At 39.5% G+C, this 13,724-nt stretch overlaps 1 protein-coding gene across 2 annotated transcripts in view; it reads left to right on the forward strand.

Annotated features, from left to right (window-relative positions):
- The window catches only part of SSBP2 (single stranded DNA binding protein 2), a 276,155-nt gene that overhangs the window by 96,148 nt on the left and 166,283 nt on the right, over positions 1–13,724 (forward strand). Inside the window, exon 1 of one of the 2 annotated variants that reach the window (XM_074995387.1) lies at positions 86–177. The exons of the other annotated variant lie outside the window; for it this stretch is intronic. The gene's annotated coding sequence lies outside the window, so the exon portion shown is untranslated. Of the gene's footprint in view, positions 1–85; positions 178–13,724 lie in introns of those variants that run through there. 2 annotated transcript variants of the gene reach the window in all.

The raw sequence follows: 13,724 nt of genomic DNA on the forward strand, positions 1-13,724 counted from the left end.
CCCTTGGGGAACACCACTCGTTACCCTTCTCCATTCAGAAAATTTACCATTTGTTCCTACCCTTTGTTTCCTGTCTTTTAACCAGTTCTCAATCCATGAAAGGATCTTCCCACAACAACCTAATTTACACAAGAGCCTTTGGCGAGGGACTTTGTCAAAGGCTTTCTGGAAATCCAGGTATACTATATCAACTGGATCCCCCTTGTCTGCATGTTTGTTAACCCCTTCAAAGAACTCTAATAGATTATAAGACATGATTTCCCTTTACAGAAACCATGTTGACTTGTGCCCAAAAATATGTTCTTCCACATCTGACAATTTTATTCTTTACTATTGTTTTGACTAATTTGCCTGGTACTGATGTTAGACTAACTGGTCTGTAATTGCCAGGGTCACCCTGGAGCCCCTTTTAAATATTGGCATTATGTTAGCTGGTTACAAATCACAGTTAATAATTCCAGAATTTCACATTTCAGTTCTTTCAGAACCCTTGGGTAAATGCCATCTGGTCCTGGTGATTTGTTACTGTTAAGTTTTTTTGTTTGTTCCAAACCTCCTTTAATGACACTTCAGTCTCAGACAGTTCCTCAGATTCATCACCCACAAAGGACAGTGCAGGTTTGGGAATCTCCCTAACATCCTCAGCCATGAAGACTGAAGCAAAGAAATCATTTAGTCTCTCCTCAATGGCTTTTATCATCCTTGATTGCTCCTTTTGTATCTCAATCATCTAGGGGCCCCACTGGTTGTTTAGAAGACTTCTTGCTTCTAATGTACTTAAAAACATTTTGCTATAACTTTTTGAGTTTTTGGCTAGCTGTTCCTCAAAACCTTTTTTGGCTTTTTTAATTACATTTTACAGTTGATTTGGCAGTGTTTATGTTCCTTCTTATTTATGTCACTAGGATTGGACTTCCACTTTTTAAAAAGATGCCTTTTTATCTCTCATTGCTTCTTTTACATGGTTGTTAAGCCATGGTGACTCTTTTTGAGGTCACTTACTAGTTTGTTTGTTTTTTTAATTTGGGGTATACATTTAAGTTGGGCCTCTGTTATGGTGTGCTTGAAAGTTTTCCATGCAGCTTACAGGGATTTTACTCTAGTCACTGTTCCATTTTAATTTCTTTTTAACTAACCTCCTCATTTTTATGTAATTCCCCTTTTTGAAATTAAGTGCCAAAGCATTGGACTGCTAAGGTGTTCTTCCCACCACAGGAATGTTAAATGTTATTATATAATGATCACTATTCGCAAGCGGTCCTGTAATAGTTACTTCCTGGACCAGATCCTGTGTTCCACTCAGTACTAAATCGAGAATTGCCTCTCCCCTGGTCAGATCCTGTACTAGCTGTTCCAAGAAGCAGTCATTTAAGGCATCGAGAAACTTTATCTCTGCATTTCGTCCTGAGGAGACATGCACCCAGTCAAGATGGGGATAACAGAAATCCCCTATTATTGTTGAGTTTTTTATTTTGATAGGCTCTCTAGTCTCCCTTAACATTTCAAAGTCACTCTCACTGTCCTGTTCACGTAGTCAGTAATATATCCCTACTGCTATATTCTTATTAGAGAATGGAATTACTATCTATAGTCACTGTGCAACATTTTGATTAATTTAAGTTCATGCTAAGTACTTTGCCAGCTTAAGAGGTGGGTCAGAATACACTTGGTAGAAATATAATCTGAAGTAACTAAGAGATCTGTTGTATAGTTGTTATCATTTTAGAAGCATCTATGATGTCAACATCTGCAAGTAGATTGCACTTACTACCTGATTTTGCCATTTCTAACTTTTAATGCTCGTAAGCTACATATATTTATTGTTTTCATAGATTGACCCATTCTAGTTCATTCATATGTAATAATAACATGCATTTTACAGCTTTGAAGGACATTATATCTTAAACAAAAGAGAAGATTAAATGGTAATGGTTTAACAACATTAGGACTGTTAAACTAGTTAACAACTGCTGTGCATTTAGAGTTCAAGATCTCCTGATGGTAATCCTTGGCACTGACATACAACAGTAACATAGTGTACAAGATTAATTATCAAGAAAGAACAAACATTGGATACAAATCTTAAAATAATTTACTTTTTCCCAAGAGTATTTTTCATGTGATCATTTCCTTTGCTGCCTACAGTTGTTACCAAGAAGAGAGATGCAGGTTGCTTTCTAATGAATATTTTTTTCATGCTTAAAATTTACTGTAGCCAGTGGTGCCTGATTCTTTAATACTGATCATATAACATACCAGTAATATAGCTGACTTTTATCCTTTGTGTACTTCCTTCTCTCACGGGTTGCCAACCCTCCAGGATTGTCCTAGAGTCTGCAGGGATTAAAAATTAATCATTAATTAAAGGTTATGGTATGTGATAAAACCTCCTGGAATATGACTGATACAATTGTCATCCTTACTTCTCTCTGATGTACCTGATTTGGCCTTCAATTTTTTTCTGCTTAGATTCCTCCCATGATGTCAGTGGCAATGGTGGGGATCATCAGCTGCAGACATATTTCAGTAACGTAACTTGTGGAGTTAAAAGTGTAGAAAAATCAAATAAATCTGAGTTTCCTTAATCAATGACAAAAATGAAATATATCTACACAAATGTTTCAGTTATAAAGCAAATGAATCCAGTGATATCTGAAAGACTAGCTGTTAACTCTCTTAGAGGTCCGTTTTGTACTCATGTTAAAGTCTTCACAATAACATGAATTAAAGATCAAAGGGGAGAGTCTTTTCTCTTCTGTACTAAGGCAATAGTTTGGTTAAAAATTAAACAGATTTTTTTTCTTCCCCATATCTTGTGTCATAGAATGTACATTTCACATTTAGTGTAATATTTGAATGTGACAGTTCCATTCAACCACAGGCATTTGTGTTCCTCGAGAGGCTTACCTGAATTTCCTCCTCATAACTTCATTTTTCATTGCCTCTCATAAAGTCATTTGTTGTTTAGCTGTTCTTATTAGATGTTGCATATTGTCTCCAATTTGTGATCGTCAAGATTCATCTTTCATCGTACTAGGTGGCAGATGGACGTTATAAGGCTTTGTTTTTTCCAGGCACGTGTTAAGCAAATCTAAAATGAGTCACTTAGAATATTAGCAGAGCACTAAAGCTTATGACAAGATCTGTGTTTGGCATATTGGGCAGTCATCAGATTCTCACTTACAATATGATTTTTTATGAAACTGAAGAAGAATATTTTTAAGCCTAGTACCTAAAAAGAACACAGATGTGCATATCAGAAAGGGATCATTGAGACTCTGTATATTTCTGTGATACCGACTTACATACTGTTGTTAAAAGGAGAATACTTTCTATATCGATTTCAAACGCTATTGAAAAACTATATCTTTAATAGTCAGAAATAAGATTTAAGAAAGAATGTAATCCTTGAGATCAATTGTATCTTTTGAAACTTTTTCTGTATTGACCGAAGTACAGAGAGTGTGTTGGAAAATCTTGCTACATCTTGCAGGCCAGTTTTGTGCACACAGCAGTCAGATCTGTAGAGGCATCACACTGACTTCAGTGCAGCTCTGCCCAGCTGTAGTGATCTGCCTGCACAGACGTCAATGCAAATCAGGGTCTTTGGCCCCAATCTTATGGACACTTATGCACTTCAGTAATCTGATATATGTGCATTATCCCATTGAACTCAATGAGTCTGCTGCATCAGGACCATGGGGAGTACTATAAAAGAAATGGGCTATTTGTTTATTGTTTTTAAAGTACCATTGTTGTATACAATGTTGTTGTAACCATGTCAGTCCCAGGATATTGGAGGGAGAACTCATCAACATAAGTTGGTCCAATCAGGTATACAACCTCAACAACCTTCCCTGTTCTTAAAATGCCTTTTAATTATTTCTCAGCTTAAAAGCCAGTTCTTCATAGGTTGCATTCTTTGTATTTTCTGAACAGTTCATGTTCACATGAGGCCAGTTCTGATTTCCTTTGCTGTATGATATATCAAGTTGCAAAAGAAAAAAACATGCAGAAATTTCTGTTTGTAAGAAGAAGTAAAATTATTTTCAGAAGGTGTACTCAAGAGAACTCTCATGTTTCCAGGGTAGAATTTTCATTCTGTTCCAACAGTGCATATTCACTATGTTTTATAGTTTTACACAATCCTATAATATATGCATCATTAGCATTTACTGAATCTTCATTTTTTTTATATTTCTGTGTTTCCTGAATCACAAGAGGGTTTGTTTTATTTCTTCAATATTAGATAGAGCTGCTATGTTGGCTTCTCTTCCTCTAGGATAGAGGCAGATTAAGGTTTCATGGGGCCCTGACTAGTATTATGACTTTTCAAATTCTAGCTTGCAAAATATACCTTGTGCAGATATTACAGTAGTGTGTAGGGCATGAATACAGGGGTATATTCTGTCACAGAGGGATGGTCGTAGAAAGGATTCCCCTTCACTCAAACCTACCCAGTTGCAGCTTTGGTGATGGCTATTCATATTCACATCATGGCTCTAGAATGTTCCTGATTAATACAAGTATTAGAAAAGAAATAGCTACTTTAACAGTTTTTAATGTAGCAAAAATGAATTGAAGTTCATGATACAAGCAAAAGGCATATCTCCAGACTCAGGGCTGTGTGCCTGCTGAATTTCAAAGCCCAGATGAAAGCAATGGACTGCTTAAAGCTTAAAAAAAAAGTCAGGAATATTTTATTATGAAGATGATGGGTGGCTGCCAGCTTCCCCTATAATGTGTCTGTTTGGTTCTCAGGGTTGAACTCTGACTGAAGTTATTCTGAGAGATTTTTCTTCCCCCTCTCCTCCAAAATGACAATGTCGTTTTCTTAAAATATCCTGTTAAAATCTCCAGGTTTGCCTTCAGTAGTCACAGGGAGATTGATACCAATTCCATGAGACTCTAGGACAGTGCTGGAGGGCTGGCAACTGTATTAGTGCATATCCTAGCACGTTTTATCATAAGTCAAAAAAGTAAATAGTTAACTTAAGAAGCTGCGGTGAGTGGTGTTTGCTTTAGTACCACATGCATTTTCCTTTATTTTGTTTTGAACCTTTTCCTAGTTATAAACAACTGCAATATTATTGGCTTTTTTAAACTAGGTTTTTCTCTGTTCAGATTTAAGATGGATTGATATTTTAATATCTAATTCAGACCTCTGTTCAATTTCAAATCAATGTGAGTTTTCATTCACTGACTGTGGAAGTTTGATCTGGTCTGCAGACTGCAGGAGAAAGGGATATTGTTAAGATTGACAGCATAACATTTCCTCCATCCTTATAAATGTCAATCTTTTAAAAAATATGTTACTGGTAAGTTTCATTTATGATGTTTTGGTTTTGTTATGTCTGTTAGCTCAAATGCAGAATAAATCAGTATGGAAAAACCAAGTCTCTTAAAAACCAAGCATGCAAATACCCCTGCCATTGTGGTCTCCTGAACAAGCAAGGGATTTATATTAACAAGTTTCCTAGCACCAGCTCTTGGAGAACAGGATTCTTATATAACTCAAGTCCCTGATGGGACTGGCAACAAAGGCAGAGGATAGTTTTCTTACTAGTGTTGCCCTAATTAACAGCTGGGTTATTAAGATTACACTAGACCTATATTGAAATGACTCAACACTTTGGGTTTAATATCAGTAACATTTTAAAAGGCTTTTAAAATTTCTGTAAGTATGTGAGGGATGGAGAATTGTTGGTCATATGGGGATGGAGAGAGTGGGTATTTGGGCTCTGCTGACCTTAGCCCAACTTCCAATAATGGAGGGCTGAAGTTAGGATCCTAAATTCATATTTAAGCACATAAATGATTGTCCTGATTTTTAAAAGTATTGCACCTCCAACAGCTGCCATTGAAGTCAAGGCTGCACCCTGAGGAGCTTCATTAAAAAATCAGTCCTCTTATTTAGATTCCTAATATGTATTTGGGAGCCTCATGGCCAGTGAATATATGGAAGTTACATTAACTGAGTGTGTTATGCTTGTCCCACAAAACTCTGTCAGGTGTCCCAGAACACTTTGCAAAGCTGAAGTCAGCTCTGAAATTAGAAAATAGGAGCCTTCTCAAAGCAAAGGTGCATGATTGTACCAAGTACAGATAGATCATCAGCAGTTGAAAGTAGTACAGTAGGGTCTCAACATTCACATGGGTTCTGGGTTCAGAACCCTCGTGAATGTTGATTTTGCGAATGTGTGTATTGGGGGTGGGGGCCCGGAGCCCCAGGAAGCAGCAGTGCTGTGTTCCCTGTCCAGGGTCCTAGGGGAGAGCACTGGCTTCTGGCGCTCCTGCCTCAGGGCCCCAAAGAAGCACCAGCTGCAGACACTGTGGCCCTGGAGCCCCGGGGAAGTGAGGATATTCACGAATAACTGAATTCACGAATGTGGTACTCGTGAAATGGTGAGACCCTACTGTATTCAGAATGAGCTATGAGAAATTGTAGGGTGGTACCAATGACAAAGCTGGCATAAACTTGGAGTTAAGCTTAAACAGTGATTTATAGGTAGCCTTTAGCTTTTAAAGAAAAACAATATAAATAGATGTGGATTTGCGAGCATATCTTTGAAGATCTTTTTTTGCCTTTTTTAAAGAAAGAAGTGTATAAGATTATAGATAAACAGTTGTGAAAATTATGATATAAGTTGATATACTCTGCATATGTCAGGAATTTCCATTTTTTAAAACAGCCCATGATAGCACATAATAATTTGTAAATATTATCAGATTTGTATGTTTTCAAGCATTCATTTTTTCAGCATTTCAGGGCTAGGTAGGAGGAAATATATTAATTAAGAAGTGTTATGATACAGCATTTAGCCACAGACTTCTGCATTATTAATGATTTAAAGTCAAGTTTAAAAAGTATACTGTCTTGACCTGTGTTATTAAAACAGGGTTTAGCAAATGATTGTAGATATTGGGGATGGTCTTAACAATATCAAAGACTCAAACTACTATTTTTGAGCATTGGCCTTGTAAACCCAGAGTTGCGAGTTCAATCCTTCAGGAGGCCATTTAAGAATCTGGAGCAAATAGGTTAAAAAAAAAAGTCAGGGATGGTGCTTGGTACTGCCAAGAGGACAGGGGACTGAACTTGATGACCTCTCGAGGTCCCTTCCAGTTCTATGAGATATGTATAGACAGTTAGACGTGCTAATATCTCATTCAAACAGTTGTTTTATGGTTTGTTCTGTGAAAGGAGAAATATTGTCAGAAAAATATTGTTCTTTTTAGTCATTTCCATCTTACATTTTTGTTTAAGAAACGAAATATCCAGAAACCCAAGTTGTATTTTCCATAAAATTTATGTATTTGTGTGACCTAGGCAATGCACTTAATTTGGACTTTTTCAATGTCCTGCCTACAGGTTACTATTAATAAAACACACATGACTTTGTATGAGCAGGTGGAGCTGTTCAACGCACAAGTCAAACAGACATAAATCCACGAAAACAAGGAAGTTAAGGTTGCTGTAGATGAGTAATATGTGGTAGTGGTAAGGAGTGTGCTTGTGGGTGAAGTAGAGCAGTGGTTCTCAACCAGGATTACACCCAGGGATTATGCAGAGGCATTCCAGAGGGTACATCAGCTCCTTTAGACATTTGCCTAGATTTACAACAGGTTACATAAAAAGCACTAGCAAAGTCATTACAAACTAAAATTTCACATAGACAATGTCTGGTTATACCACTCTCTGTACTAGTCATTTATATTTCAGTTGATTTATTTCATAATTATATGGCAAAAATGTGAAAGTCAGTTATTTGTCAGTAACAATGTTCTGTGACACTGTTGTATTTTAGTGTCCAGTTTTGGAAACAAGCAGTTTTTAAGTGACATAAAACTTGAGGGGCACCAAAGAAAATCATTCTTCTAAAAGGGTTACAGTAACCTTCATAAGTCCAGGTTACATTCCTGTCCATAAGTAAGAATGTAATTAGCTTGAGATTCACATACAGTTCACAAATGTGTAATACCTATAATGTACCTGTAACCCACTAAAAACAATAAATAGAAATAGAATAGAAATAAATAAATAAATAGAATGAATAAATAAGTAGATAAATAATAATAAGACAAGTAAATAGAAAAAGATAAGCCAGCTCCCCATCAGTCCCCACCAGCTCCCCACAATTCCTTGCAAGCTGCCCTCCAGCTCCCCACTGGCTCTCCACAGCTCCCTGCATCTCCTTGCCCCCTCCCCGCCTGTTCCTGCTGGCTTCCTTCTGGTCCCCTGCAGCTCCTGACAGCTCACTGGCTTCCCACAGTTCTCCACTGATCCCCCAACAGCTCCCTCTGGGCTCCCCATAGTACCCCACTTGTCCCCACCAGCTCCCTGCTGGATCCGTGTGGCTCCTTGCCAGCTCCTTGATGGCTCCCCACCTGTCCCTGCCAGCTCCCCGCAGCTCACTGGCTCCCCGCTGATCCTGCAGCAGCTCTCTGCCAGCTCCTCGCAGTACCCCGCTGATCTCTGCCAGCTCCCCTCAGCTCCTCACCAGCTCCTTGCCCCTCCCCGCCGGCTTTCTGCTAGTCTCTGCCATCTCCCCACAGTTCGCTGGCTCCCCGCTGATCCCCCACCAGCTCCCTGTGGCTCCCCACCAACTCCACAGAGCTCCCCGCCAGCTCCTTGCTGCTTCCCCTCCTGTCCCCACTGACTCCCTGCCAGCTCCCTGCAACTTGCCGGCTCACTACAGTTCCCTGCTGTTCTTTCACCAGCTCCCTGCCTGCTCCCCACAGTACCCAGCTGGTCCCCACTGACATCCTGCAGCTTCCCCAGCTACCTGTCAGCTCCACCCTGACTCCTTCCAGCTCCCTGCAGCTCCCCACCTGTCCCCCATGACTTCAAGGCTCACTTCCAGGGCCCCTGCACTACAGTGCCTATCGCCCAGCCACCACAAAGCTCAGCTATGTTTCTCGCTTCTGGTCCCTTGGCTCCTATATGATGTAAGTGTGGACTAGTGAGACTTACCGTGAATCTGCTTTCCTAACTTCTTATATGCAGAACAGCTTACAGTGAAGTGACTTATAACGAGGACCCCCTGTAGTCTGAAAAGATTTAGTGCCCCTGAAGTAGCAGGTATGCCTGCTAAGGTGGCTTCACTTCTAATTTCCTTGCCTATGTGTGTCAAGTACTAAAGTCAGAAATCCACCAGAAAGGAAATACCAGTAATAATGCTATTAAGCTATTTTGCTTGTTTGTCTAGTTGTTTGCTGTTTTCAACGTGATGTAAACCGTAGGGCTACGTTTCCTGGCCTGTCCTTTTGAAAGAGTGGCAGGGGCTCCGTGGCCGCTCTGTTGAAAGAACGGATTGATTTCTCAGTCTGGTTATTGTGTGTGACCGCAATTGTTCAAAAGAAGTATTTTCAGAAGAGATCTTCTGAAATAACTTCTTTCAAAGGAATGCTGTAGTGTAGCTGTAGCCTGGGACTGACTATCAATATGTAAGGAGTGTGTCAGCAGGACACTGCTGAAAGATTTGAGGAATGTATCCTTTAGAGATAATTTGTACGAAAATGCAGAAGTGTGCATATGTAATGCTTTGCAAACAAAGCCTGGTGGGTAGCAGGTGAAGCAAGGAGGTTTCATCTGTTGTAAACAACGTGTTGTTATAAAGTCATAATTTATGCTACTATCCAGTGTAAAAATTGTGGAGTCTTACCAATGCTTGAAGTTGCTGTGGGGGGTACACAATGGTCATCATCACTGTATAAGATATGGATTGCACAGGGCTCCCCTCATCTGAGCCTGGTGAGGTAGCAGTGGGGCAGGTTTACTGATTGAATGAGCTGGCTAGGAGCCATAGGCCAAACTGGGCCTTGGCCATATAGCCATAAGCCTGGTTTGACTAGTCCTCCCCTGCCACCGCTGTTCAAAGATAGACCTAAAAGCTGGCTGCTGGTGTCTGTATTCTTGTTTTGTGTGAGAGTCCACACTGATGGAAACTGAGACTGAGAGCTGAAATCACAGGGTTTTGCCTCAAACCAAGCCCACAAAGTGGCAGACAGGCAGCAGTCAGGGTAGCTGGCAGGAGTGACCAGCGGGCAGCCAGCAGGGCAGCTGGCAGGAGCAACAGGTGGGTGGCTGGTATGAGAAGTGGCTGGCAGGAGCGACTAGCAGGCAGCTGGTAGGAGAAGCAACTAGCAGGCCAGCTGGCAGGAGCAAGTGGACCATATGACCAGCACAAAGGTGGCATTGGCTCAGGCTCAATGAGGGAATGCATCAGGGTGGTGTGTCAGGGTCTGCGTGGACTGGACAGAGTTGTAAGTTAGACATTTGAAGGTGGGTATGGAGAAAGTTTGGGTTTGTGAATGGGACCTTTACCATGATGTACTGGTGGGCCTGAGAGGCAAAGGACACTGCTCAATCCATTTGAGCGGGGATGGTTACTTGGGGGTTTGTTATGAGCTCTGGGTATGGTATTTTTCCCAAACTAATGCCATGTGACTTCTCTACCTCTTTCACTAAAAGTTTCTTTTCTACACTAAGACTCTGTGCTTGCAACCAGGAAAACATTACCTCTCCAAGGCATCCAGGATGTGTGAATTTCCCAGGCTGCTGGGTAGGGGCTTGAGCTGGTTCTGTGTGAGATGGATGAAAAGGAACCCTTAGATATTGAACCTGGTATTTAGAATAACTTCAGAAATAATGTTTTAAATTCCGTTGGATGATTTCCATCTTTTTAAATCACAAAACCAAACAAATCTGTTGAATCATTGTCATTGATTTGAAAAGCTGGCAGCTGTTTTTCTAAAAGGGAAGACAGTGTCAGTAACATATTTTAAAAGATGTGATTTTTGGTTACAGCAAGATTATTTTAAAAGTTTTCATAGATGCTTTCCTATAATTTTATCCTTTATTTAATGTTTTCAGAATTTTAAGTCTTTCGTGTGTTTTGAAAGTGTTTTCTTTTAATGGCAAAGAAAAAAGAGAGTTTTGCCTTCATTTGTCATGTAGGTTAATTTGATTCTACTGACTGACTTGTATATTTGGTTCATTGAAACCCAAAGTTGCTTTTTCCTGTTTTGAAAAATAATGTGTTGTGACGGTGTCTGACTAGTTGATCAACAGTACCAAATGGCAGGGATAAAAAGCACCTAAGTTATTCCAAATTTAATTTACTATTATTATTTTAAAAATACAAATTGTATAAAATATATTGTAAAAGCATTACCAAGTCTCACCTTATAAAGTTTTTAAATTCCATCTCTTATTTGACTATATATGGGTCAGATTTGCGCTCCAGCAATGTGTAGGGTACTGTGATAGGACAGCATGGTATCTTCTAATGCAGGGTTGAGCAAACTTTTTGCATCAGACCCCACTTTTCATCCCTGCAGTCCCTCCAAGTGTGTAATGTAAAGCAAACTGACAGAAATTTTGGTTATGTTCATATGAAAAAACAAAACAAAAAACTTTTTGTCACTTGTAAGAAAATAAGTATGTTTTCTAGGAATAAGAGTTTTCTCTGTTGACAGTGACTTCTGTTGACAGATGCTTCTAGTGTAGACATAGCCTGGAAGCTCTGCAAACAGGGCAGCCCCATGAACTGGAAGCTCTGTGTTGACAGAGCCTGCCCCTGGAGCGCCTACGCTATCTTTTCGTTGACAGGATCTGTCGACAGAGGCGTTACGCCTAATACAGTCAAGACAGCACTCTGCTGGAGAAAGTGTTGCGTTCTGTCGGCAGATTCTTGACAGAAGTCATTTGTAGTGTGGACGCTCCCTAGTTTTGTCAGCATAAGGCCTCTTCTGTTGACAGAACTCTGTAGTGTAGATCCAGCTTTGGTGTATGGTTTTAAACAAATTAAAAACCCAAACAGAAGACTTTTGAAATACACCTATTTAAAGTTTCATTTTGCTTTTGCTTTTTTTCTTTTGGTGTTATCTATAAATGTAGATCTAGAGGTGTTTCTAGCATTTTCTTTTGCTGGTGTGTTCAGGGAGCATATGGCCTAGTTATTTAGCCCTCAATTTTTCTGTACCTGGGGAAGTCTTTAGCTGCCTGTGAGACTTGCATTCTGTCACAAAATGTGAATTCTAGTCTTCCCTTGACAACTACTGTCACAGTGACATCTTGCTTCTCTTTGGGAAGTCAATCAAATGTCTGTGTCTGGAGCAGTCATTTTCATATTGTTTTATGGATCAAGTAACAGAAGGAAGTAGAAATCATAAACAGCTTTCATCCTCAGCTTCATAAAATGTAAAATTTCCAGGAACCTAGAGTCAGTAAATTCCTGACCTTGGTTTCTCTGCTTAGGTTTGTAATGCACAGATGTGCTAGTGCGTTAGGAGAGCCTATTGTTAATTGCTTAATGTTGGTTGGCTTGATTATTTCATTCCAGCAGTGAATTTGTACGTTTCAATCATTGAACAGTTCTCTTTTTCTTCTGAAGACTAACAGGCTATGTCTATGTGGCATTTCTCTCACGACAGAGGAATGCAAATGAGGGAACCCGACATTGCAAATGAAGCGCTGATTTACAAATCTTGTGCTTCATTTGCATAATCTCGCATGATTGTGTTGTCAGGAGAGATTTTGGTGGGAAAAAACAGCTATGTAGACGGGGTTCTGTAGCTGAAACCCCCCTTTTTGACAGTACCCTTATACTTCATTTTTTCAGGGATAAGGGTTCTGTCAAAAAAGGGGGGTTTTTGCTGACAGAACCCTGTCTACACAGCTGTTTTTTCCCACCAAAATCTCTCCTGACAGCGCAATCGTGCGAGATTATGCAAATGAAGCACAAGATTTGTAAATCAGCGCTTCATTTGCAATGTCGGGTTCCCTCATTTGCATTCCTCTGTCGTGAGAGAAATGCCACATAGACATAGCCTGTTAGTCTTCAGAAGAAAAAGAGAACTGTTCAATGACTGAAACGTACACACCTTACACACCTTAGCAGAGAGCCAAGGTCAGGAATTTACTGAGTCTAAGTTCCTGGAAATTTTGCATTTTATGAAGCTGAGGATGAAAGCTGTTTATGATTTCTACTTTCTTCCTTCCTTGCTAAAATCTCTCCTGACAACACAATTGTGTGAGATTATGCAAATGAAGTGTGAGATTTGTAAATCATCACTTAATTTGCTATGTCGGGTTCCCTCCTTTTGCATTCCTCTCTCTCAAGGGGAATGCCATGTAGATGTAGCCACAATGGATTTGATAAGCAGGATTTATGAGGTGGTGGTGGTGGTATATGTTTTTACATTAGAGACTGCTGGAGAGGGAGACTCACACTGAAAAAAGTTTTCAAACATTGTGATTTATAGAAGAGGAAATTTTCACAAGTCATAGTTATTGCTCCAACTTAGATTTGGCAATTGTTCCAACAGGTGCATTTCTCTTAAAAGCCTGACATATTTCTTATAAAATGGGAATGTTAAAAACAGATGCGATAGCCACCCAAAATAATTAAAGCTAGTTCCTACGATAAACTTGGTATGAATTAAATGGGAAGTGATGGTTCTCATGCAATTAAAAATCACTGTTTCTTATGGGATAAATCATTAACACTAATTGTTGGTACCCACACAAGAAGTTCTGTCTTCCAAAGTTGAGGACTTGAACAAGTAGCATAGGTAACTAACTCCAGATAAAGATTTTGAGTTGTTGAATTTGTACTTATACTTATTAAAATACACAGAAGCAGAGAGGTATGTTGGAATGCCAAAATGCTTCACAGTTGCTTGTTTGCATTAATTTAATGAAGTTAACTTCTGACTGT

The sequence above is a fragment of the Carettochelys insculpta genome, chromosome 5 (assembly GCF_033958435.1).
Source record: "Carettochelys insculpta isolate YL-2023 chromosome 5, ASM3395843v1, whole genome shotgun sequence".
Taxonomy (NCBI): domain Eukaryota; kingdom Metazoa; phylum Chordata; order Testudines; family Carettochelyidae; genus Carettochelys; species Carettochelys insculpta.